This window comes from Macaca fascicularis, chromosome 15 (assembly GCF_037993035.2).
Source record: "Macaca fascicularis isolate 582-1 chromosome 15, T2T-MFA8v1.1".
In the NCBI taxonomy this organism is placed as follows: Eukaryota; Metazoa; Chordata; class Mammalia; order Primates; family Cercopithecidae; genus Macaca; species Macaca fascicularis.
The window spans coordinates 7,925,554-7,952,339 of NC_088389.1; the positions used below are offsets into that span (position 1 = coordinate 7,925,554).

A 26,786-nucleotide genomic window follows, 5' to 3' on the forward strand; every position below is an offset into this window, starting at 1 on the left:
CCTTCTCTAAGCTCATTCCAGAGGTCGGCAAGGGGCAGCCTGTCCCTGCCTGTTCTTGTGGCCCGTGAATCAAGAACAGATTTTACATTTCCAAATGGTTGAACAAATAAAAAACTAACACTTCATGACACTGAGAAATTTCCATGTCCATAAGTAAAGTTTGATGGGGGTGCAGTCATGCCCATCTCTTCACAGGCCACCTGCAGAAGGCAGCTGTCGTGCAGCCATGGCAGAGTTGCATCCTGGAGGCAAAGATCAGTTGGCAAAGCTGAAAATACTGACTCCTGGCTCTTTAGGGAAACAGTTTCCAGTCCCTGGTTTAAGGGCTGTGTGGCAGGACCCCAGGATCTTGGTCAGATTGTTCCTCTCTCAGGGCCTGCTGTGGCCTTTGCTAGTATGTCTGCAAAGTCTGCGTGCTATGGTGCCTCTCATGGGGCGTTGAGCTCTGTTGTGCTAGATTTCAGGGTGTCTGCCTCATGGTCATCTGTCTCACCAACAGAGACCCTGTATCCAGATTCAAACTAGCAGGAGCAGTTGGTCTTTGGCAGCAAGGATACCTTAGAGCTGAGCTGCCACCCACCCTGAGGTGGTCCCATGACACCCACTGTCTGGGTCAAGTTTGGGGCAGGGCTGGTGTCCTGAATTGCCCTGCGATGTGGATCGTAAGAGCCAGTGGGGAGAGGGGGTTGATATTACTCCCCATATAGTGGGGAGTTCCTCACCCCTTGCGATGTGGATCGTAATAGCCAATTACTCCCCACCTGCAATGTGTGTCCATTACTAGCAGTTTCTTTTGTTCAGGATATTAGGAAGAATTTCACAGGTTGTGTGTACACAGCCTGAGACAGGAGAACGAATCCCATCCTCTACACCTCCGGATATTAGCAACCATATCATACAATGGGTGTATGCTTTTTGGGAGATTTGGGGTAATGTCCTCCTGTGTTTCCCTGAATATTCGGAGACATATCACAGGGCGGCTGTACACCCACTACTCTCTTGGCAGGAACATTGTACTTTACCTACTGGAAATTAGGAGCAATATCACAGACTGGGTGTCAAGCCACTGTCATACTGGAAGTAATATCATGCTCTCCCCCACAGGTTATGAGGAACAATATTACAGGGGGGTATGTACCTCCTCCGGTAGTGGGAGTAGTATCATCATCTCTTCCTTTAGATAACAGGAACAATATCACAACGTGGGTGTACACCCCGTGAGTTTTTGGAAGCAATGTCATTCTCTCTTCTTCTAGGTTTTACGATTCACATCACAGGCGGGGTGTACACCCCTTGTTACATTGGATGGAATCTCATCCTCCTTCAACCTGTATCTTTAGAACAATATCCCATGGGGGCTGTCCATCCCTTCAATATTGGTAGTAATACCATCTTCTCCTCTCCTGGATATAAAAAACAATATCACAGGAGGGGTGTACACCCCTTGCAATGTTGGTAGTAATATCACCTCTCCCTTGTGCTTATTAAGGACAAAATCCCAGGGTGGCTGTACGGTTCCTACTTTTTTGAGAGTAATATCCATTCACCCCCTGGATATCAGGAACCATATCACGGAAGAAGTGTCCAACCCCTTCGATATTGTCAGCCATGTCATCTTCTTCCCGCTTGGATATTAGGAATGATACCCCGGGGTTGGGGGCGGTGTACACCCACTGCGATATCGAAAGTAAAATCAGCCTCTTTCCCGCTGGATATTAGGAACTCTATTACAGGTGTGTGTGCACCTTCTGGGATATTGGGAGTACTATCAGCCTCTACCCCGCTGCATATGAGGAACAACATACAGGGGGCAGGGTGGTTACACCCCCTGCGATATTGACAGCAATATTCTTCTCTTTCCCCTGTACATTAGGAACTACATCACAGGGGTCTGTACACCTTCAGTGATATTGGGATTCAGGTTATCCTCTCCCCAACTGAATGTCAAAAACGATATCACAGAAGGGTGTTCACCCCCTGCAATATGGCCAGTAACATCATCGTCTCTACCTTTGGATACTAGGAACAACATCAGAGAGGGTGTGACACTGCCCCGCGGTATTGGGCATAATGTTATCCTCTCTTCCTCTGGATATTAGGAACGATATACCTGGTGGTGGGAGGTGGAGTACATTAAGAACAATATCACTGGGTGGGTGTACTCCCCCTGCAATATTGGGTGTAGTATCATCCTCTCGTCCCTAGCATATTAAGAACAGTGTCACAGGAGGGGTGTACAGCCACAGTCTCTGTGCTATTGGGAGCAATAGCATCTTCTCCCCCTCTCTATATAAGGGACAATATCCCAGTGTGGGTGTACATCCCCTGAGATATTGGGCATAGTGCCATCGTCTCCCAAAGTGGATATTAGGCATAGTGTCCTGGCGGGTGTATGCCTCCTTTGATATTGGGAGCAATATCATCCCCTCCCCTCAGGATTACAGGCAAAATATCAAAGGGGTTTTGAGCGGTATGGGCAGTAATATCATCCTCTCCCCACCCAGATGTTAGGAACTATATCACAGGTGGCTGTACACTTCTTGCGATATTGGGAGTCATATCATCCTCTCCCATCGTGGATATTAAGAACAATATTACAAAGTAGGTGTACACCCCCTACGATGTTGAGAGAAATATTATGCTCTCCCCTTCGGGATATTAGGAACAATATCGCAGGAGGTGTGTGCAACCCCTGCCATATTGGCAGTCATATCATCCTCTCCCCCTGAATATAAGAAAGAATATCACAGGAAGATGTACACCCCCTGTGATATTGGGAGTCATATCATTTTCTTTCCCTCTGGATATTCGGAGCAATATCACAGTGGGTGTGTACGCGCCCTGCGATATTGCCACTGGCATCATCGTCTCCCTCCCAGGATATAGGAAACAATATCACAAGGTGGTGTACACTCCCTACAATATTGGGAGTAATGTCTTCCTCTCCCCTGCTGGCTATCAGGAACAATGTCACAGAAGGAGTGAACACCCCCTGCTCTATAGGGGGTGATATCCTCTCCATCCCTGAATATTACGAACAATATCACCCGGCAGTGTACACCTCCTGTAATATTGAGACTATTTCTCTCGCGGGATGTTAGGAATCATATCACAGGGGTGGTGTACAGCCACTGCGAAATGGGAAGAAATATCATCCTCTCCACCTTTGGATGTTAGGGAGTATATCACGGGGGAGGTCTACACCCACTGCGATATTGGGAGTCATATCATCCTTTCCCACCCAGAATATAAGAAACAAGACCACTGAGGGGATAGACACGCACTGTGATACTTTCAAAAATGTTATCCTATACCTCCTGGCTATTGGGAATAACATCATAGAGAGATGTACACTTTCTTCGATGTTGGGAGTAATATCTTCTTCCTGCCGGATATCAGGAACAAGTCTATTAATTATTAATATTAATAAATATAAAAATTAATAATAATTATGGATATTATTAATCATAATAAAGATAGTAAAAATTAATACTCGTTACAAACTTTAATTATTAATATTAATAATTAATATTAATATCATTATTAATAAAATAATGATATCAGCAATTAATGTCGCTGAAATAATTACTAAGAGATGTTGGTAATAAAATAATGATTCTTATTAAGAATTAATAATATTGTTAAATGACATTAATATTAATAATTAATTTTAAGCGTGCATAATCATATATATAAAATAGTTATCCAAAATTAATAATGGTATCTTATTAATTAATAGTGTCATTGATAATTATTAAAATCGATCATTGATGTTTAATAATTAACCATATTATTACTGCTAATACCGCAAGGGGTGTACACCTACCTCTGATATCGTTCCTAATATCAAGGGACGGAGATTATGATATTAGTTTTAATATCGCAGTAGGTGTACACTAACGCTGTGATAATAATCCAAATACCTATGGGGAAAGAGTATGACATGACACCCAACATGACAACGAACGGACAGGCACCTGGTGATATTCATCCTAATATTCACGGAAGAAGCGTATGATATTACTCGCAATAGCCCAAGGAGGGTACAACTCTTCTGTGATATGGTTCCTAGTATCCGGAGGGGGAGAGGATGATAATAATTCCAGTATCACAGGCTGTGATCACCCAAACTGTGATATTGTTATTAATACCCTGGAAGGGAGAGGATGATATGACTCCCGATAGAGCAGGAGGCATACACCCAGCCTGGGATAGTGTTCCTAATATTCATGGAGAGAAGAGGCTGACATTACTCCGAGTATGGCAGAGGGGTGAGCCACCCCCCGCGAGGTGGGGACCAATAGCCACCCCCTCTCGCCCCCTTGGCTGTTGGGAGCCACCTCGCAGGGGGGTGAGCCACCCCCCGCGAGGTGGGGACCAATAGCCACCCCCTCTCGCCCCCTTGGCTGTTGGGAGCCACCTCGCAGGGGGGTGAGCCACCCCCCGCGAGGTGGGGACCAATAGCCACCCCCTCTCGCCCCCTTGGCTGTTGGGAGCCACCTCGCAGGGGGGTGAGCCACCCCCCGCGAGGTGGGGACCAATAGCCACCCCCTCTCGCCCCCTTGGCTGTTGGGAGCCACCTCGCAGGGGGGTGAGCCACCCCCCGCGAGGTGGGGACCAATAGCCACCCCCTCTCGCCCCCTTGGCTGTTGGGAGCCACCTCGCAGGGGGGTGAGCCACCCCCCGCGAGGTGGGGACCAATAGCCACCCCCTCTCGCCCCCTTGGCTGTTGGGAGCCACCTCGCAGGGGGGTGAGCCACCCCCCGCGAGGTGGGGACCAATAGCCACCCCCTCTCGCCCCCTTGGCTGTTGGGAGCCACCTCGCAGGGGGGTGAGCCACCCCCCGCGAGGTGGGGACCAATAGCCACCCCCTCTCGCCCCCTTGGCTGTTGGGAGCCACCTCGCAGGGGGGTGAGCCACCCCCCGCGAGGTGGGGACCAATAGCCACCCCCTCTCGCCCCCTTGGCTGTTGGGAGCCACCTCGCAGGGGGGTGAGCCACCCCCCGCGAGGTGGGGACCAATAGCCACCCCCTCTCGCCCCCTTGGCTGTTGGGAGCCACCTCGCAGGGGGGTGAGCCACCCCCCGCGAGGTGGGGACCAATAGCCACCCCCTCTCGCCCCCTTGGCTGTTGGGAGCCACCTCGCAGGGGGGTGAGCCACCCCCCGCGAGGTGGGGACCAATAGCCACCCCCTCTCGCCCCCTTGGCTGTTGGGAGCCACCTCGCAGGGGGGTGAGCCACCCCCCGCGAGGTGGGGACCAATAGCCACCCCCTCTCGCCCCCTTGGCTGTTGGGAGCCACCTCGCAGGGGGGTGAGCCACCCCCCGCGAGGTGGGGACCAATAGCCACCCCCTCTCGCCCCCTTGGCTGTTGGGAGCCACCTCGCAGGGGGGTGAGCCACCCCCCGCGAGGTGGGGACCAATAGCCACCCCCTCTCGCCCCCTTGGCTGTTGGGAGCCACCTCGCAGGGGGGTGAGCCACCCCCCGCGAGGTGGGGACCAATAGCCACCCCCTCTCGCCCCCTTGGCTGTTGGGAGCCACCTCGCAGGGGGGTGAGCCACCCCCCGCGAGGTGGGGACCAATAGCCACCCCCTCTCGCCCCCTTGGCTGTTGGGAGCCACCTCGCAGGGGGGTGAGCCACCCCCCGCGAGGTGGGGACCAATAGCCACCCCCTCTCGCCCCCTTGGCTGTTGGGAGCCACCTCGCAGGGGGGTGAGCCACCCCCCGCGAGGTGGGGACCAATAGCCACCCCCTCTCGCCCCCTTGGCTGTTGGGAGCCACCTCGCAGGGGGGTGAGCCACCCCCCGCGAGGTGGGGACCAATAGCCACCCCCTCTCGCCCCCTTGGCTGTTGGGAGCCACCTCGCAGGGGGGTGAGCCACCCCCCGCGAGGTGGGGACCAATAGCCACCCCCTCTCGCCCCCTTGGCTGTTGGGAGCCACCTCGCAGGGGGGTGAGCCACCCCCCGCGAGGTGGGGACCAATAGCCACCCCCTCTCGCCCCCTTGGCTGTTGGGAGCCACCTCGCAGGGGGGTGAGCCACCCCCCGCGAGGTGGGGACCAATAGCCACCCCCTCTCGCCCCCTTGGCTGTTGGGAGCCACCTCGCAGGGGGGTGAGCCACCCCCCGCGAGGTGGGGACCAATAGCCACCCCCTCTCGCCCCCTTGGCTGTTGGGAGCCACCTCGCAGGGGGGTGAGCCACCCCCCGCGAGGTGGGGACCAATAGCCACCCCCTCTCGCCCCCTTGGCTGTTGGGAGCCACCTCGCAGGGGGGTGAGCCACCCCCCGCGAGGTGGGGACCAATAGCCACCCCCTCTCGCCCCCTTGGCTGTTGGGAGCCACCTCGCAGGGGGGTGAGCCACCCCCCGCGAGGTGGGGACCAATAGCCACCCCCTCTCGCCCCCTTGGCTATTGGGAGCCACCTCGCAGGGGGGTGAGCCACCCCCCGCGAGGTGGGGACCAATAGCCACCCCCTCTCGCCCCCTTGGCTATTGGGAGCCACCTCGCAGGGGGGTGAGCCACCCCCCGCGAGGTGGGGACCAATAGCCACCCCCTCTCGCCCCCTTGGCTATTGGGAGCCACCTCGCAGGGGGGTGAGCCACCCCCCGCGAGGTGGGGACCAATAGCCACCCCCTCTCGCCCCCTTGGCTATTGGGAGCCACCTCGCAGGGGGGTGAGCCACCCCCCGCGAGGTGGGGACCAATAGCCACCCCCTCTCGCCCCCTTGGCTATTGGGAGCCACCTCGCAGGGGGGTGAGCCACCCCCCGCGAGGTGGGGACCAATAGCCACCCCCTCTCGCCCCCTTGGCTATTGGGAGCCACCTCGCAGGGGGGTGAGCCACCCCCCGCGAGGTGGGGACCAATAGCCACCCCCTCTCGCCCCCTTGGCTATTGGGAGCCACCTCGCAGGGGGGTGAGCCACCCCCCGCGAGGTGGGGACCAATAGCCACCCCCTCTCGCCCCCTTGGCTATTGGGAGCCACCTCGCAGGGGGGTGAGCCACCCCCCGCGAGGTGGGGACCAATAGCCACCCCCTCTCGCCCCCTTGGCTATTGGGAGCCACCTCGCAGGGGGGTGAGCCACCCCCCGCGAGGTGGGGACCAATAGCCACCCCCTCTCGCCCCCTTGGCTATTGGGAGCCACCTCGCAGGGGGGTGAGCCACCCCCCGCGAGGTGGGGACCAATAGCCACCCCCTCTCGCCCCCTTGGCTATTGGGAGCCACCTCGCAGGGGGGTGAGCCACCCCCCGCGAGGTGGGGACCAATAGCCACCCCCTCTCGCCCCCTTGGCTATTGGGAGCCACCTCGCAGGGGGGTGAGCCACCCCCCGCGAGGTGGGGACCAATAGCCACCCCCTCTCGCCCCCTTGGCTATTGGGAGCCACCTCGCAGGGGGGTGAGCCACCCCCCGCGAGGTGGGGACCAATAGCCACCCCCTCTCGCCCCCTTGGCTATTGGGAGCCACCTCGCAGGGGGGTGAGCCACCCCCCGCGAGGTGGGGACCAATAGCCACCCCCTCTCGCCCCCTTGGCTATTGGGAGCCACCTCGCAGGGGGGTGAGCCACCCCCCGCGAGGTGGGGACCAATAGCCACCCCCTCTCGCCCCCTTGGCTATTGGGAGCCACCTCGCAGGGGGGTGAGCCACCCCCCGCGAGGTGGGGACCAATAGCCACCCCCTCTCGCCCCCTTGGCTATTGGGAGCCACCTCGCAGGGGGGTGAGCCACCCCCCGCGAGGTGGGGACCAATAGCCACCCCCTCTCGCCCCCTTGGCTATTGGGAGCCACCTCGCAGGGGGGTGAGCCACCCCCCGCGAGGTGGGGACCAATAGCCACCCCCTCTCGCCCCCTTGGCTATTGGGAGCCACCTCGCAGGGGGGTGAGCCACCCCCCGCGAGGTGGGGACCAATAGCCACCCCCTCTCGCCCCCTTGGCTATTGGGAGCCACCTCGCAGGGGGGTGAGCCACCCCCCGCGAGGTGGGGACCAATAGCCACCCCCTCTCGCCCCCTTGGCTATTGGGAGCCACCTCGCAGGGGGGTGAGCCACCCCCCGCGAGGTGGGGACCAATAGCCACCCCCTCTCGCCCCCTTGGCTATTGGGAGCCACCTCGCAGGGGGGTGAGCCACCCCCCGCGAGGTGGGGACCAATAGCCACCCCCTCTCGCCCCCTTGGCTATTGGGAGCCACCTCGCAGGGGGGTGAGCCACCCCCCGCGAGGTGGGGACCAATAGCCACCCCCTCTCGCCCCCTTGGCTATTGGGAGCCACCTCGCAGGGGGGTGAGCCACCCCCCGCGAGGTGGGGACCAATAGCCACCCCCTCTCGCCCCCTTGGCTATTGGGAGCCACCTCGCAGGGGGGTGAGCCACCCCCCGCGAGGTGGGGACCAATAGCCACCCCCTCTCGCCCCCTTGGCTATTGGGAGCCACCTCGCAGGGGGGTGAGCCACCCCCCGCGAGGTGGGGACCAATAGCCACCCCCTCTCGCCCCCTTGGCTATTGGGAGCCACCTCGCAGGGGGGTGAGCCACCCCCCGCGAGGTGGGGACCAATAGCCACCCCCTCTCGCCCCCTTGGCTATTGGGAGCCACCTCGCAGGGGGGTGAGCCACCCCCCGCGAGGTGGGGACCAATAGCCACCCCCTCTCGCCCCCTTGGCTATTGGGAGCCACCTCGCAGGGGGGTGAGCCACCCCCCGCGAGGTGGGGACCAATAGCCACCCCCTCTCGCCCCCTTGGCTATTGGGAGCCACCTCGCAGGGGGGTGAGCCACCCCCCGCGAGGTGGGGACCAATAGCCACCCCCTCTCGCCCCCTTGGCTATTGGGAGCCACCTCGCAGGGGGGTGAGCCACCCCCCGCGAGGTGGGGACCAATAGCCACCCCCTCTCGCCCCCTTGGCTATTGGGAGCCACCTCGCAGGGGGGTGAGCCACCCCCCGCGAGGTGGGGACCAATAGCCACCCCCTCTCGCCCCCTTGGCTATTGGGAGCCACCTCGCAGGGGGGTGAGCCACCCCCCGCGAGGTGGGGACCAATAGCCACCCCCTCTCGCCCCCTTGGCTATTGGGAGCCACCTCGCAGGGGGGTGAGCCACCCCCCGCGAGGTGGGGACCAATAGCCACCCCCTCTCGCCCCCTTGGCTATTGGGAGCCACCTCGCAGGGGGGTGAGCCACCCCCCGCGAGGTGGGGACCAATAGCCACCCCCTCTCGCCCCCTTGGCTATTGGGAGCCACCTCGCAGGGGGGTGAGCCACCCCCCGCGAGGTGGGGACCAATAGCCACCCCCTCTCGCCCCCTTGGCTATTGGGAGCCACCTCGCAGGGGGGTGAGCCACCCCCCGCGAGGTGGGGACCAATAGCCACCCCCTCTCGCCCCCTTGGCTATTGGGAGCCACCTCGCAGGGGGGTGAGCCACCCCCCGCGAGGTGGGGACCAATAGCCACCCCCTCTCGCCCCCTTGGCTATTGGGAGCCACCTCGCAGGGGGGTGAGCCACCCCCCGCGAGGTGGGGACCAATAGCCACCCCCTCTCGCCCCCTTGGCTATTGGGAGCCACCTCGCAGGGGGGTGAGCCACCCCCCCGCGAGGTGGGGACCAATAGCCACCCCCTCTCGCCCCCTTGGCTATTGGGAGCCACCTCGCAGGGGGGTGAGCCACCCCCCGCGAGGTGGGGACCAATAGCCACCCCCTCTCGCCCCCTTGGCTATTGGGAGCCACCTCGCAGGGGGGTGAGCCACCCCCCGCGAGGTGGGGACCAATAGCCACCCCCTCTCGCCCCCTTGGCTATTGGGAGCCACCTCGCAGGGGGGTGAGCCACCCCCCGCGAGGTGGGGACCAATAGCCACCCCCTCTCGCCCCCTTGGCTATTGGGAGCCACCTCGCAGGGGGGTGAGCCACCCCCCGCGAGGTGGGGACCAATAGCCACCCCCTCTCGCCCCCTTGGCTATTGGGAGCCACCTCGCAGGGGGGTGAGCCACCCCCCGCGAGGTGGGGACCAATAGCCACCCCCTCTCGCCCCCTTGGCTATTGGGAGCCACCTCGCAGGGGGGTGAGCCACCCCCCGCGAGGTGGGGACCAATAGCCACCCCCTCTCGCCCCCTTGGCTATTGGGAGCCACCTCGCAGGGGGGTGAGCCACCCCCCGCGAGGTGGGGACCAATAGCCACCCCCTCTCGCCCCCTTGGCTATTGGGAGCCACCTCGCAGGGGGGTGAGCCACCCCCCGCGAGGTGGGGACCAATAGCCACCCCCTCTCGCCCCCTTGGCTATTGGGAGCCACCTCGCAGGGGGGTGAGCCACCCCCCGCGAGGTGGGGACCAATAGCCACCCCCTCTCGCCCCCTTGGCTATTGGGAGCCACCTCGCAGGGGGGTGAGCCACCCCCCGCGAGGTGGGGACCAATAGCCACCCCCTCTCGCCCCCTTGGCTATTGGGAGCCACCTCGCAGGGGGGTGAGCCACCCCCCGCGAGGTGGGGACCAATAGCCACCCCCTCTCGCCCCCTTGGCTATTGGGAGCCACCTCGCAGGGGGGTGAGCCACCCCCCGCGAGGTGGGGACCAATAGCCACCCCCTCTCGCCCCCTTGGCTATTGGGAGCCACCTCGCAGGGGGGTGAGCCACCCCCCGCGAGGTGGGGACCAATAGCCACCCCCTCTCGCCCCCTTGGCTATTGGGAGCCACCTCGCAGGGGGGTGAGCCACCCCCCGCGAGGTGGGGACCAATAGCCACCCCCTCTCGCCCCCTTGGCTATTGGGAGCCACCTCGCAGGGGGGTGAGCCACCCCCCGCGAGGTGGGGACCAATAGCCACCCCCTCTCGCCCCCTTGGCTATTGGGAGCCACCTCGCAGGGGGGTGAGCCACCCCCCGCGAGGTGGGGACCAATAGCCACCCCCTCTCGCCCCCTTGGCTATTGGGAGCCACCTCGCAGGGGGGTGAGCCACCCCCCGCGAGGTGGGGACCAATAGCCACCCCCTCTCGCCCCCTTGGCTATTGGGAGCCACCTCGCAGGGGGGTGAGCCACCCCCCGCGAGGTGGGGACCAATAGCCACCCCCTCTCGCCCCCTTGGCTATTGGGAGCCACCTCGCAGGGGGGTGAGCCACCCCCCGCGAGGTGGGGACCAATAGCCACCCCCTCTCGCCCCCCTTGGCTATTGGGAGCCACCTCGCAGGGGGGTGAGCCACCCCCCGCGAGGTGGGGACCAATAGCCACCCCCTCTCGCCCCCTTGGCTATTGGGAGCCACCTCGCAGGGGGGTGAGCCACCCCCCGCGAGGTGGGGACCAATAGCCACCCCCTCTCGCCCCCTTGGCTATTGGGAGCCACCTCGCAGGGGGGTGAGCCACCCCCCGCGAGGTGGGGACCAATAGCCACCCCCTCTCGCCCCCTTGGCTATTGGGAGCCACCTCGCAGGGGGGTGAGCCACCCCCCGCGAGGTGGGGACCAATAGCCACCCCCTCTCGCCCCCTTGGCTATTGGGAGCCACCTCGCAGGGGGGTGAGCCACCCCCCGCGAGGTGGGGACCAATAGCCACCCCCTCTCGCCCCCTTGGCTATTGGGAGCCATTGTGGTCTGAGAGCCTGATTTGCATAATGTGAGTAGTATCGTCTCCTCCTGTGGAAATAGTAAACTCTTTCACAGATGGGTGTGCACCTTCATTGTATTGCTCAGGTAACAATGATATAATTAATTATTAAACATCAAGTGTCGATGGTAATAATTATCAATAATACTGTCAATTAATATTTTCCCATAATATTGATAATTAGTTTCAGTAGATTATGATGGACGTCAAAAATTAATTTTTAATAATTATGTCATTTATTAAAATTAATTTTTAATATTAATGATTACTTTTTTGCCAGCATCAGTTACTAGTGTTTTAAGTAACATTAATGTTGATATCATTATTTTATTATTAATAGTGTTATGATTATTAATACTAATCATTAACATTTTTAATCAGTGTTAATGTTTAGTATCTTTATCGTCATTGTTAATGTCGATTGTTAATATTAATTATTATTATATTTATTAATATTAATAATTAATAGACTTATTCCTGATATCCGGTGTGGAGAAAATGATATTTCTCCCAATATCGCAGAAAGTATACATTCCTCTGTGATGTTATTCCTAATAACCAGGGGGTAGAGGATGACATAATGGAAACTACCGCAGTGTGTGTACATCGTTTCGGTCATCTTGTTCCTTCCATCCAAAGTGCGAGAGGATGATATTACTCCCAATATCGCAAGGGGCGTGGACCTCCACTGAGATATATTCCCTCACCTGCAGCCAGGGAGAGGAAGATAGTATCCCCAATATCACAGGGTTGTACATCCTCTTGTGATACTGTTCCTTATATCCTGGGATGGGGAAGATAATACTAGTGGCAACATCGCGGGGATTTTACACCCCCACTGTGCTATTATTCCAAATAACATGACATGATGCCCAGTATCACACGGGTGGCACATCCTCCTGTGATATTGTTTCTTATATTCAAGGGGAGAGAATGCTATTACTCCCATTATCGCAGGGGTTGTACACACCTCCTGCGACATTGTTCCTAATATCCCGAAGAAGAGAGCATAATGTTACTCTCAATATCTCAGCGGGTGTACACCTCGTTTCTAATATTTTTCATAATATCCAAGATGGGAGAGGATGATAAGACTCCCAATATGCCAAGATGTGTACAGCCACCTGTGATATAGTTCCTAACATCCAGGTGGGGATAGGATGATATTACTGCACATATCGCAGGAGTTGTAAAACTGCTTCGATATTTAGCCTACGATGCTGAGGGGAGTGAATGATATTACTCCCAATATCGAAGAAGGTGTACACCCCCCCGAGACACTACACCCAGTATTCACGTTGGGTGACGATGACAATATGCCCAATATCGCAAGGGATGTACACAAACCCTGGGATATTGTTCCTTATATCTAGAGTGGGAGAAGACGCTATTACTCCCAATAACGCAGGGGCTGCGGCTGTACACCCCTCCTGTGATATTGTTCTTAATATCTGAGGCAAGAGAGGATGATACTACAGCCAATATTGCAGGGGGAGTACAGCCACCCAGTGATGTTGTTCTTAATGTACTCCACCTCCCTCCACCAGGGATATCGTTTCTAATATCCAGGGGAAGAGAGGATAACATTATGCCCTATATTGCAGGGGAGTGTGCACACCCTCTGTGATGTTGTTCCTAGTATCCAAAGGTAGAGACGGTGATGTTACTGGCCATATTGCAGGGGGTGTACACCCTTCTGTGATATCGTTTTTGACATTCAATGGGGGAGAGGATAACATGAATTCCAATGTCGCTGAAGGTGTACAGACCCCTGTGATGTAGTTCCTAATGTACAGGGGAAAGAGAAGAGTATTGCTCTTAATATCGCAGGCGGTGTAACCACCCTGCCCCCTGTATGCTGTTCCTGATATGCAGCGGGGTGGAGGCTGATAGTACTCCCAATATCCCAGAAGGTGCACACACACCTGTGATAGAGTTCCTAATATCCAGCGGGAAAGAGGCTGATTTTACTTTCGATATCGCAGTGGGTGTGCACCGCCCCCAACCCTGGGGTATCGTTCCTAATATCCAGGCGGGAAGAAGATGACATGGATGACAATTTCGAAGGGGGTGGACAACTCTTCTGTGATATGGTTCCTGATATCCAGGGGGTGAATGGATGTTATTACTCCCAATAACGTAGGAACTGTACAGCCACCCTGGGATTTTGTCCTTAATAAACACAGGGGAGAGGTGAGATTACTACCAACATTGCAAGGGGTGTACACCCTCCTGTGATATTGTTTCTTATATCCAGGAAAGGAGAAGATGGTATTACTACCAATATTGAAGAGATATACAACCCCCATGGGATATTGTTCTAAAGATACAGGTTGAAAGAGGATGGGACTCCATCCAATATAACAAGGGGTGTACATCCCACCTGTGATGTGAATCGTAAAACCTAGAAGAAGAGAGAATGACATTGCTTCCAAAAACTCACGGGGTGTACACCCACCCTGTGACATCGTTTCTGTCATCTAAAGGTAGAGATGGTGATACTACTCCCACCACCAGAGAAGGTACACACCCCCCTGTGATATTGTTTCTCATAACTTGGGGGAGAGCATGATATTACTTCCAGTATGACAGTGGCTTGACACCCAGTCTGTGATATTGGTTCTGCACATCAACTCTGTGCCCCTCGTTTCCCATGCGTCCTCCCCACACTTTTGGAACCTCGGGGAAGGCTTTGTCTTTGGGTACAGATGAAGAGACGAAGGGTCTGAGAGGTGAAGCAAGTTTGTTACTGGAAAGTGGTTCCGATCCAGACCCCAAGAGAGGTTTCTTGGATCTCACAGAAGAAAGAATTCGGGGCGAGTCCATAAAGTGAAAGCAAGTTTATTAGGAAAGAAAAGGAATAAAAGCATGGCTACTCTGGCCGGGCGCAGCGGCTCACTCCTGCAATCCTATAACTTTGGGATGCCGAGGCAGGTGGATCACCTGACGTGGTAAGTTCGAGACCAGCCTGGTCCAACATGGCAAAACCGTGTCGCCACTAAAATACAAAAGATTAACTGGGCGTGGTGGCAGGTGTCTGTAATCCCAGCTACTAGGAAGGCTGAGGCAGGAGAATCGCTTGAACCCAGGAGGTGGAGGTTGTAGTGAGCCAAGATCACGCCACTGCATTCCATTTCGGCCAACAGAGCGAGACTCCATCTCAAAAAAAAAAAAAAAAAAAAAAAGAAAAGAAAGAATGGCTGCTCCATAGGCAGAAAGGCACCAAAGGTCGCTGGTTGCCCATTTTCATGGTTATTTCTTGATCATACGCTAAACAAGGGTTGGACTATTCATGAGTGTTCTAGGAAAGGGATGGGCAATTCCCAGAAATGAGAGTTTCTGCCCTCCCTTCTTCTGAGACCATGTAGGGAAACCTCCAGATGTTGCCATGGCATCTGTAAACTGTCGCGGTGCTGGTGGGAGTGTCTTGTAGTAGCTAATTCGTTATAATTAGCACATAATGAGCCGTGAGGACAATCAGAGGTCACTCTCGTGGCCATCTTGGGTTTGGTAGGCTTTGGCTGACTTTACTGCAACCCGCTTTATCAGTAAGGTCTTTAGGACCTGTATCTTGTACCGACCTCCTATCTCATCCTGTGACTAAGAATGCCCAGCCTCCTGGGAATGCGGCCCAGCAGGTCTCAGCCTCCCTTTACCCAGCCCCCATTCAAGATGGAGTCGCTCTGGTTCTCGTGCCTCTGACAAGTTGGCCTGGGTTGAGTGTTCCCTAGTGTGTGGTGGTTGGAGCTGTTCCTAGGAGTAAGAGGTATTGTCAGTAGGAAACAGGCCTCTGTTAGCCCGGGGGCTGGCACTCTGCCCCATTATATCGGCCTCATTTTAGTGGTGACAAAACTGGGGCTCAGAGACATCAACTCCCTCATCCCGAACCCCCAGACTGTCAGTGGTGGGCTGGGGTTTGAATGTGGGGCTTGAAGACCCATCATCTCCTCTGGTCCCCCAGACTCTGCTGCCCAAGAGGAACAGGATCCCAGGATCCAGGCCCCTCATGGCACCAGCCAGGGTGGGCGTAGATGGGGAGGCAGAGGTCCAAAGCCCCCCGGACTCTGAAGCAGGTCAGGGACCAAGAGCAACCCGGACCTACGGGCCCCACCCCGAGAAGAATGGCTGCAGGCCCGGCCAGCGGACAGGAGGTCTGTGTCCTCAGTCAACGTGACGGCGCTTCCGGCTGCTCCAGCCAGGCCGTGCTGTCTTCACGTTTCCAATCATGCGGCCTCCTCTCCAATTCCCAAACCCAACCCACAGAGACAGCGATCTGGGGTCCACGTGAGGTTTGTCAGCAGCTCTGACCCGCTGCTTCCCGCCAGCCCCGCGGCCGGTTCTGGAAAGCTCTCTGCTGCCCCCTGGTGGGGAGGCTTAGGGTAGGGCTCTGGCTGCAAGCATGGGGTCCCAGAACCTCCTGGCTCTGTCACCTCTGCTGAGTGGAAAACCAACCCAGGGCTGAACCAGTGACACCTGTGGCGCTCCCAGAACCTCCTGGCTCTGTCACCTCTGCTGGGTGGAAAACCAAGCCAGGGCTGAAGCAGCAGATGGGTGCCTGATTCCTTATTATCAGAGCTCCGCCCAATGACAAGTCTCTCTCCGGGCCTCAGCTTCCCCTTCCATTAAACGAAAGGCTTCGGGATACCAAGGAGGGGTAACTGCTTAGTGAGGATGGGAGGTTTCTTCTGGGGAGATGAATACGTTTTGAAACTAGATGGCGTGAGTTGTTGCACAGGACTGTGAATGTACAAATGCCACCACATTATTTGCGTTGAAATAGTTAATTGCATGCGATGTGAAAGTCACCTCATTTAAAGTGTTTAAAAGAGGGGTCTGGGAGAGTGCAGTGTATGTGAGAATCACGTGGGACACCCACAGTCTCTGAACGTCAGTTTCCTTGCGTAAACTGGCAAAGAGACAGTGTGAACTGTATTCCCTGGGGCCAAGAGATTCCAAGAAGGGAAACCTGGGATTCCTGGGATTCCTGGGATGAGGGCCGGGGCCGGAAGGGGAGGGGGTGGGTGGGGAGAGCTGGGGGGAAGCCCAGATAAGGCTTTCAATACTGGGTAGCAGCGTCTACACAGGCGGAGATTCTTGCATCTCACTTCCCGCAGGGCTGACCAGTGGCCAGAGGTGAGACTGGCCAGGCTCGGCCCAACCAAGTCTGGGAGCAAAGGACACTGAGTGAGGGATCCCCGGGGCCACCCTCACTGGCCTGCGGCTCTCCTGACACCACGAGAGAGCTCCAGGAGCTGACCTTGGGTCCTAATGGGGGACACCTTCCTGGCTCCAGGCTGGCAGGGTGGTGTGGTGGTCAGTGTACTGGACTCTGCGTGTCCGCCTCTACCTGCTGTGTGACGGTGGGCCAGACTCCTAACCTCTCTGTGCCTCTATTTCTTCAATGGCGAACAGGGACACTAACAGCCCCCACATCCGGGCACAGTGGCCTGAAGGTTAAAGGCAAGGGCGGCACGAGACCTACAGCAAGAACTCTGAGCAGGGAGAGCAGGGAGCTGCCCAGAGTTCAATCACCATCTCCCCTCTGGCCGCCGAGGAAACCGAGGCTCATGGTGACCTGGCCCAGGTCTGTTGGACTCACGGTCCTTCTCATCCCCAAGATCAGAGGGCTGCCACCAGGGAAGGAGCTGTCCCCTAGACACAGCCCAGGAAGCACACAGGGAAGGATGCCATGGGGACTTCGGTATGTTTTTGCAAAAAAAAAAAAAAAAACTTTTATTGCTATTTGAACCCTGCTGTTATGCTTCCATTACCCAGAAAACGAGCTACGGGAGACACCAGGAGAGGCAGGAGATCATCCTCCTTGCACAAAACCCACTCCCTCGGATACTGTCCTCAGCGAGGGTGGCTGGAGGCCAACCAGGGGGCCCACCCGCAGAGTGGCAGAGGAGGTAGGTTGACCCTGTGGACGCTGAGCTCTGTGGCGAAGGTCCTGGCCTTCTGGTAGAAGAAGAGCCACTTCTCGCAGTCCAGGAGGAAGTTGTGGGAGATGGTGATCGGCCGCGTGTAGATCTTCAGCTGTACCTTCTTGTTGCCCAGGTCCACGGCGGCTGCCAGTGCCAGCTGGTAGTACCCGGCTGCATCAAACGGATCCTGAAGGGGACAGGTCATGGTCAGCAAAAGGGGGACTCGGAGCCCGTCTACCCAGAGGCCGTTCCTGTCTCCAGGTCATTCCACATGTCCATCCGATGCTGGCTCACCCCATGAGCCCCGAAGCCTGTGACACTGCTGTGGTCTCAGCTGCAGGAGGTGGGGACGACCCTGACACCCCTGGAAGCCTTCCTGACTGTCCCTACGCCCCACTCACCCCAAGCCTCCTGCCCCAGTGCCACCCTCTCTGCAGGCAGTGGCTGCTTTCCCCATGGGCTGAGGTCAGGGCAGATCCTGCCTGCTCTGAGAGTTCCATGCAGGACCCGTGGCTCCAAGCCACAGCAGGGCCACTGCGTTGAGTGACCCAGGCTCCCCTCTGGCCCCTGTCCATGCTGACCATTTCCAGGCCCTCCACGGGCCAGGCCAGGTACAAAACCATGTCACAGGTGTCCTCTCTGGCAATGTTCCCTGAAATATTGACGGAGTGTGACTCCCCAGACATCCACTCCCATTTTCAATGAGTCTTTGGCTCAAACTCACCATCCCTGGGTTGGGATGCCGCCTCCCAGACCTCCTCCTTGACCTTCCCATCCCCCACCCGGCTTCTCCCCAGGCACCTCCTCCACATGGGGGTCACCCAAGGGACCTCTCTAAGACCCATGCCTGGCCTGTCCCTCTTTACCATCTCAAGATGGCTCCCAGGGCCAATGACAGAGTCCAAGATGCAGCAGTCCATTCCCTCACTGCCCCGCCCCACACACGGAGCAGGGACGTGAGAAGGCCCCGAGTCACCGCCACTGCTCATCCAATGCCCCCTGGCCCAGCCGAACACTGGACTCTGTGCTGGGTGCATGGTTGAGCCTAACGTCCTTGCTTCCAGTCTGAGGGACCCGGGAGTGAACACTGACCACACAGGGTGGCCCGGGCTGTGGCAGAGGGAAGCCCAGGAGGCCCCAGACTCAGCCGGGGGTGGAAGGCAAAGGCTTCCTGAAGGGGTGGGGGCTTCCCAACTAAACAGGAAGGAGCCAGCCAATGCATATGTCTCTGCGTGTGCCTGTGCATGTGAATGTGCGTGTTTGTGTTCCTGTGCGTGCATGTCCCTGTGTGTGTGCCTGTGTGCATGCCTCTGTGTGCACGTCTGTGTGTGCGCGCCTGTGTGTGCGTGTGCCTGTGCCTGTGTGCATTTGCGTGTGCATTTCCATGTGCCTGTAGTGAGTGACAGCCTGAGCCAGTAAACACCTAATCCACCCTATTCCAGGGCTCACTCTCATGTGTAGAGTAAAAGGGACCCCATTTTAGAGGCAATTGGCATAGATGCCCATTTACTCCTGTTTCTCTGCCAGCCTTCCAGGTCCCATCCAGCCCGGCTTCTTCTCCCACTCCTCTGGGCCCTGGGTCCAGAGCCTCCTATACATGGAGGAGGGTGTAGCCTTGGAAAGACAGCCGCCCTTGGGGAATTCCAAGGGGGCCTCCCTGTGGGAAGCTGGCCTGTGCTGAAAGCATAGTCACGATGAGGCCCAGAGGGCTGTGCATGGGAAGGAGGACTGTGCATGGGAAGGAGGACTGTGCATGGGAAGCAGGGCTGTGCATGGGAAGGAGGACTGTGCACGGGAAGGAGGGCTGTGCATGGGAAGCAGGGCTGTGCATGGGAAGGAGGGCTGTGCATGGGAAGCAGGGCTGTGCATGGGAAGGAGGAATGTGCTACTTGGCGCTTTCCTTTCTCCTGGACAGGCGGAGTGGGCGGCAGGCTTGACCAAGAGAGATAAAGGCCTCTTCTGGGACGCCCGTCCCCCTGGGTCCCAGGCGTGCCCCTGAGCCGTGAACAGCGTCCCCCTGGGCCTGATACTTGGCACCTCCCTATCTGGCTGGGACTTGGGAGGCCACAAAAACCACGTCTGACCACCAGGTGTCGCCAGTACTGGGCGGGGGCCTCGCGGGCAGCCCCAGGCCTGCGGTGGGGTATACGGGGCAGGGTCTTAGGGCTGCCCCAGCTCCTCATGTTGTTCTAAGGCCCCCAAGATCTCGGCCCCTGGACTGGAGTGCCCTGGCCCCTCAGCCCGTAAGGAGCACTGACACGAGGCTGGTGTGATGCTAAGGAGGGGCGGTGTCCGCTGGGCAGATGGGTGGAGACACCACACGTCTCAGTCTGCCAATCCCAGCTCTCCACCCCTGCAGGGCTGGGGGCAGAGGGAGCACAGCACCTCCCCTCCAGACACACCCGACCTAACAAGGCCTCAGCCTGGCTGGCTGGGGCCCCGCCCCACTGCACCTGCCCTGAGCTGGGGTTTCCCTGTCTGTGAACTCAATGGTAAGACACTGGTCCCACCCCACCCTTCCTGAGTGATGGGAAGATTCAAGGTGTCTCGGGACTCCAGGAAGGAGTTGCTCAGTGCAGGCTGGCACCCTGGGCAGGCTTCCTAGAGGAGGCGCCAAGATTTGGGTTGGATCTTGCAACGTGGATTCAATGTGAGGATGATGGCGTCCTCTGAAATGTCACTCTCCCGACCCTGTTTTCTTTGTTAAATGCACCTTGACACTTGACTGTCAAGACTCAGCTTTGGTGTCACCTCCTCCAGGAGGGCCCCCTGACTACAATCCCCCTTCTTTACCCAGAGGCCACCATTGCCCACTCATGTGTCAGCCTCCCTGGCTGAGACTGAGTTCTTGAGGGTGGGGCCTGGCCATCTGGGGAGCTGGGTTTTACCTGCTAACCTTGCCGGCTCCTCCAGCTGGGTGTAGAGCTCCAGGGAGGCCACTGGGCCATTCCTAAGAAAGGCTGGAACCCAGGCCTCTGGGGTCCGGATGGAGATCCCACTCCAAGGGGGCCAGGAACACCCCGAGCCCTGCCCCTCCCCACCCACCTTCAGGTCGTAGATGATGTCACCGAGCACCAGGTACACCTTCACGTAGTAGAGGGTCTCCTCGTCGAACTCCAGCGGCGAGTTGCAGAGCTAAACGGCCTTGAGGTAGAAGTGCTCCCCCAGCTTGCCATGGCCCAGCCAGTGGTGCAGGGCGGCCAGCCGGTGGTAGGCCACACGCTCGTTTGGCCGGTCCCCTGGGGTGCAGGCCAAAGGGGCAGGTGTGAGGATGTGGCTCTCTGGGGCAGGGAGGGAACATGCCCCTCAGGAGCAGGTATACAGACCCCCAGGCAGCACACGTGGCTTGTCTCCAGGCACCTGTGGTCACCTGGGCAGCTCTGGCCATTCCCTTCCAGGTTCCCAGACTCACTTTTCCATCTGCAAAGCAGAACTAATAAGGCCTGCCCCTGTCTACTGAGAGGCTTTGGCAAAGTCGGACTTGGATGGCCCAGTTCTGTGCCTACACATAGCCACCTGCCTTTGCTCACTGGTTTTAACCAGGGGAGCCCAAAAGCCATGCAGTGCAGGTGCTCCCGGGCTCCCCGGCTCCAGGCAACCCACAGACGTGACATCCGACTCCTCCTGGGTGTGTCATGATCAGAGCCCCCTACCTTGGGGAGTCAGCTGCACACCTACTGTGTACTGGGCCATGGGGCACAAGGCGCTGGGGCATGTGGCCTGCCTAGGGTTCCCTGTCTCTGCAGGGGGACAAACGACTCTGGCACAGCACCAGGAGATGCACGGCCTTAAGGGGCAGACTGCTGGAAGGGGAACTGGGATTTTATCAGCCAGAGAGCCGTGTGGTTGATGAGGGTGGGAAGGGCACAAGAGAAAGGGAATGTGCCACTCAGCCTGACACATACAGGGACCAACGAGATGCCTGGGATGTCTGGAAGGCAGAGGGCACACTGGGCGGCCCTTGTGGTCAGCAGCGGGAACAGGCAGAGGAAGCAGAGCCCAGTCAGACAGGGAGCTCTGCACTGCCTGAGAGACCTCGGGCTGTGCCCCACAGCCGGACGGGGAAGCCAGTTGGGCAGAGCTGCCTGCCTGGACAGGAGACCAGGAAAATCCAGCAGCTGTTTCAGCTCCTGGCCTGCAGACCTGGAGGCTGGGCTCTGGCAAAGTGTGGGTCCTGGCAGGGCGGGGGCTCAGGGGACTTACCCAGAGTGATGCTGAGTGCTAGGACGATGTGGGCAACCTCCAAGTCCTCCTGGGGCTCCTCCAGTGTGGCCAGCAGTGACACCAGCTTGTTGCACAGCTGTGGCTGCAGCTCCACCTTGCGGTTGCCCGTAGTCACTGCCAGGGGCAGGGCCCGGTCCTACCACACAGGCAGATGGGGTCAGGTTTCCCGCAGCACCCACCATGCCCAGCGCCCTCCTCAGAGCTCAAACATGTGCTTGGAGCTTCCCACACCCCAGCTACCCCTGCACCTCGACACAGCTCTGTGCTCTGGGATAACACACAGTTCAGACATCCAAGTTGGGGGCTGAAGAGTCACCTGAGGCCCATCCAGCTACACCCGATAGCCGCAGACCAGCCTCTCCCACCTGGGCACCGGGGGTCTGACTGGGGGGAGCCAGCACTCCTCTCTGCTCTAAAAACACCACATTGATCTGTGCCCAGGGCTGAGCCACACAGTGAGCTCAGAGGAAGGGAGAAGCCGTCCCACTTCGGGGTGCATGCAGACCTGGGTCTCCCACTGATATGCTGTGTGTCCTTTGGCATGTCCCTGTGCCTCTCTGAGCCTCAGTTTCCTCATCTGGAAGATGGGGACAGGACTTCCCACTCAGGGTTGCTTGAGGTCATCAGGTACAAGGGGAGAGCCATTGTCACGTCCAGGCCCCGAGCGTTTGTCCCAGGCAGGGGCATGGTCAATATCATTCCCGGTGAGACCACTTGGAAATTAATCATGTGCATGGGTGGCCCTGCCTCCATTTGGGAGGCCTCTACCCTGCCACACCTGTGCCTCAGCCCTCCAGGTGCCCCACTGAGGCCCACCCACATCAGCCCACAGGCAAGCTCACCCGGTAGAAGGACAGGCCTTCCTCCCGCTCCCAGGCCCCATTGAAGAAGATGTCTCCAGCTGCCTCAAACAGCTCCAGCCCCAGGTTGGGGTCGCCTGTGTACAGGGCCACATTCTGTGCCACCTGAAAGGAGACAGAAGTTCCCTCAAGACCCACACCTAGCGAGGTGGCTACGCGCACCTTTGCCAGGCTCCTTCCTCTCACACACTACAGGTACACTTGAGCATTTTTCAGACCCTGTGCATTAGGGCTGCCCCCACCACTGGCATGAGGACAATGAACTGATGCTCCTGAGTGCCAGGAGGTGACTGAGCAGCTGCAGCCCAGGAGCCCGACACCTACGAATCCTACCAACAGGGCTAGCCCTAGCCCACTCCCCCTACACTCAAACCAGTCTCCGTGGCCCCCAGATTGCTGGGAGCCCAGCCCCTGGCTCCTTTCTGCGTTGCCACATCCCCGCCACATCAGCAGTGTTTGTGGGTGTGCCTGGTCCCCTCTTGGCCATGAGCTCTTCATCCCTCTCCTCAGCTCAAGGAGGTATATAGCAGGTGCTCAATAATGAAAGCTTCATCAGGCTCGTGAGCTTCACAATTTGTTCCAGATCACACTGTGTTTGGGAAAGCCTCTGAAAACAGCCACTATGATAGATTCATTTTATAAGGAGATGTGCCACATGTCGCTTGGAGCAAGTTCTTCTGTGTGTTAATTGAGTGGTCACATTATTTGAGCATGTGCTCTATACCAGCAGGTGCTATGCACTGTGAGGGGCCGCGCCTCTGCCCTCAGGGAGAAGATGCTGGCCACCGGCGGAGGATGTGAGGGAACCAGTTGGAGGGAGGGAAAAGGCACACAACAGGTGCTCAGCAGTGGCTTAGGAATGAGTGGATGGATGGATGAATGGATGAGATGTAGACACATGGATGGATGGACGGGTGTGTGGATAGATGAATACTTGGATGGATGGATGGATGGATGGATGGATGGATGGATGAATGGATGGATGGATGGATGGATGGATGGATGGATGGATGGATGGATGGATGGATGGGTGGGTGGGTGGAATGATGTGTGTATGTCTGTATGTATGTATGCGTGTGTAGATAATGTATGGATGGGTGGAGGGTAGATGATGTAGGTACATGTGGATGGATAGATGGTGGATAGACGAATGTATGGATAAACAAATGGACAGATAGATGTATGGAGGAATGGATCAATAGGTAGATTGGTGGGTAGATGGATGAATGATGGATGGATGAATGGACGAACAGGTGAATGGATGGATGGGTGAAAGGATGGATGATGGATGGATGGATGATGGATGGATGGATGAATGGATGGGTGAATGGATGGGTGGATGGATGATGGATGGGTGGATGAATGGATGGGTGGATGAATGGATGGATGATGGATGGATGCAAGGATGAACAGGTGAATGGATGGATGATGGAAGTATGGATGGATGATGGATGGATGGATAAATGGATGGATGATGGATGATAGATGATGGATGGATGGATGGATGGATGGATGGATGGATGGATGGATGATTGATGGATGGAAGGATGAACAAGTGAATGGACGGATGATGGAAGGATGAATGGACGGATGGATGGATGAACAGATGAATGGATGGATAGACGGGTGAATGGGTGGATGATAAAAGGATGGATGAATGATGGATGGATGAATGGATAGATGGATGAATGATGGATGGAAGGATGAACAGGAGGCAAGTGGATGGATGATGAAGTATGGATGATGGATGCATGCATAATGAATGGATGGATGGATGGATGGAAGGATGGATGGATGATGGAAGGATGGATAGATGATGGAAGGATGAATGGATGGATGGATGTACAGATGAAAAAGTGAATGGATGGATACACGGGTGAATGGATGGATGATAAAAGGATGGGTGAATGATGGATGGAATAATGGACACGAATGGATGATGGATGCATGGATGGATAAATGGATGGATGGATAAATGGAAAGATGGACTGATGGAAGGATGAACAGATGAATGCATGGATGATGGAAGAATGGATGGATGGATGGATGGATGGATGAAAAAGTGAATGGATGGATACATGGGTGAATGGATGGATGATAAAAGGATGGATGAATGATGGATGGATGAATGGACAGTTGGATGATGGATGATGGATGGATGGATGGATAAATGGATGGATGGATAAATGGATGGATGGATTGATGGAAGGACGAACAGATGAATGCATGGATGATGGAAGAATGGATGGATGGATGATGGATGGATGGATGGAAGGATGAGCAGGCGAGTGGATGGATGATGAAAGGATGGATGGATGGAAGAATGAAGAGGTGAATGGATGGATGATGGAAGGATGGATGGAGGCATGGATGAACAGATGAATGGATGGATGGACGGGTGAATGAATGGATGGATGGACGGGTGAATGGATGGATGATAAAAAGATGAATGATGAATGAATAGATGGACAGGTGAACGGATGGATCATGGATGGATGGAAGATGGTTGGATGGATAGAAGGATGAACAGCTGAATGGATGGATAATGGAAAGATGGATGGAAAGATGGATGAAAGGATGGATGGATGGAAGGATGGAAGGATGGATGAATGGATGGACGAACAGGTGAATGGATGGATGAAGAAGTGAATAGATTAATGAATGATGGATGGATGGATGGATAGAAGGATGAACAGTTGGATCGATGATGGAAAGATGGATGGAAGGATGGATGAACAGGTGAATGGATGGATAAAAAGATGGATGGATGATGGATGATGGATGGATGGATGATGGATGGGTGGAAAGACGAACAGATGAATGGATGGATGATGGAAGGATGGATGGATGGATGGATGGATGGATGGACCCACAGGTGTATGGGAAGATGATGGAAGAATGGATGGATGGATGGATGGATGATGGATGGATGGAAGGATGAACAGGTGGATGGATGATGGATGGATGGATGGACAGATGGATGGATGATGGAGGGATGGATGGACGAAGGGATTGATGGATAAATGATGGATGGATGGACGGAAGGATGGATGATGGATGGATGGATGATGGATGGGTGAATGGAAGGACCCACAGGTGTATGGGAAGATGATGGAAGAATGGATGGATGGATGGTGGATGGATGGATGGAAGGATGAACAGGTAAATAGATAGATGACGGAAGGATGAATGGATGGGTGGATGGACAGGTGAATGGATGGATAGACGGGTGAATAGATGGATGATAAAAGGATGGATGAATGATGGATGGATGAAAGGACAGATGGATGGATGATGGATGGATGGATGGACAGAGAGTGAACAGCACAGGGGTCGTCCTGCATCCCTTGCCACTCACCTGGATGTACAGGTCCACCAGCTCGCTCTGTCGCAGGATATAATAGATCTTCCCTGCTTGCAGCCAGGCATGTGCCTCCTTCTCTTTCTTCTGGAGGTCAATGAAAATTCCCAGACTTCGTTTGGTGTAGTCCAGAGAGGATTTGTAGGCCCTGGAATCACTGGAATCAGACACAGGTGTCAGAACAAGGGCTCTCATCCTCCTGGAACCAGTCTGCCTCCTCTCGTGGGTCTGGTGACAGATGAATCTGGAATGTGGGGACTGGGAACGGCCCTCTTGTGTGTGCAGTGTTCTGCCCTTCCCAGGCTGCTGGGAGGGCCAGGGTGAACACACACGGCATGGAAAAGATGAAGGACATCCTTCTGAGGGAATCGAGCATCATGCTGCCCTGTGGCAGGAAGAGTGTGCTAGTCCATCTCCCCTGCCTCCCAGACATGGCCTGTATCTTCTCCAAACGCACCAGGAGCCGTTAGTGTTCAGAGGCTATCTAGGCCGATGGTTCTCAAGGTGTGCAGGCATCACAGTCACCCGGAGGCCTGTCCTTATAGCTTGCTGGCCCTGCCCCCAGAGCTTCTGGCTCCACAGGCCTGGGGCAGGCCCTAGAACTCCCACTTGCCACAGGCTCCTAGGTGACATGGATGCTGCTCTGCTGGTCCAGGGACTACAATTTGAGAAGCATGGCTCTAGCACACTGGCCCATTTTCCTTCTGTGAACCTGAGGCCAAGACTGGAGCCAGTCTCCTGGGTCCCCATGGAATCTGGCCCCTTCCCTGCTCTCTCAGTAAGTCCAACACTTGAGGGGCTGTGACTGCAGCAATGTCACCAGGCCCTGTGGGTGGGGTGGCCAGGGCCATGGTTA

The 26,786-nt window shown here is 56.6% G+C and overlaps 1 pseudogene; it reads right to left on the reverse strand.

Moving 5' to 3' along the window:
• Window positions 1-12,148: 12,148 nt before the first annotated feature.
• Window positions 12,149-26,125, reverse strand: LOC135967596 (SH3 domain and tetratricopeptide repeat-containing protein 1-like; annotated as a pseudogene).
• Between the last annotated feature and the right edge of the window lie 661 nt (window positions 26,126-26,786).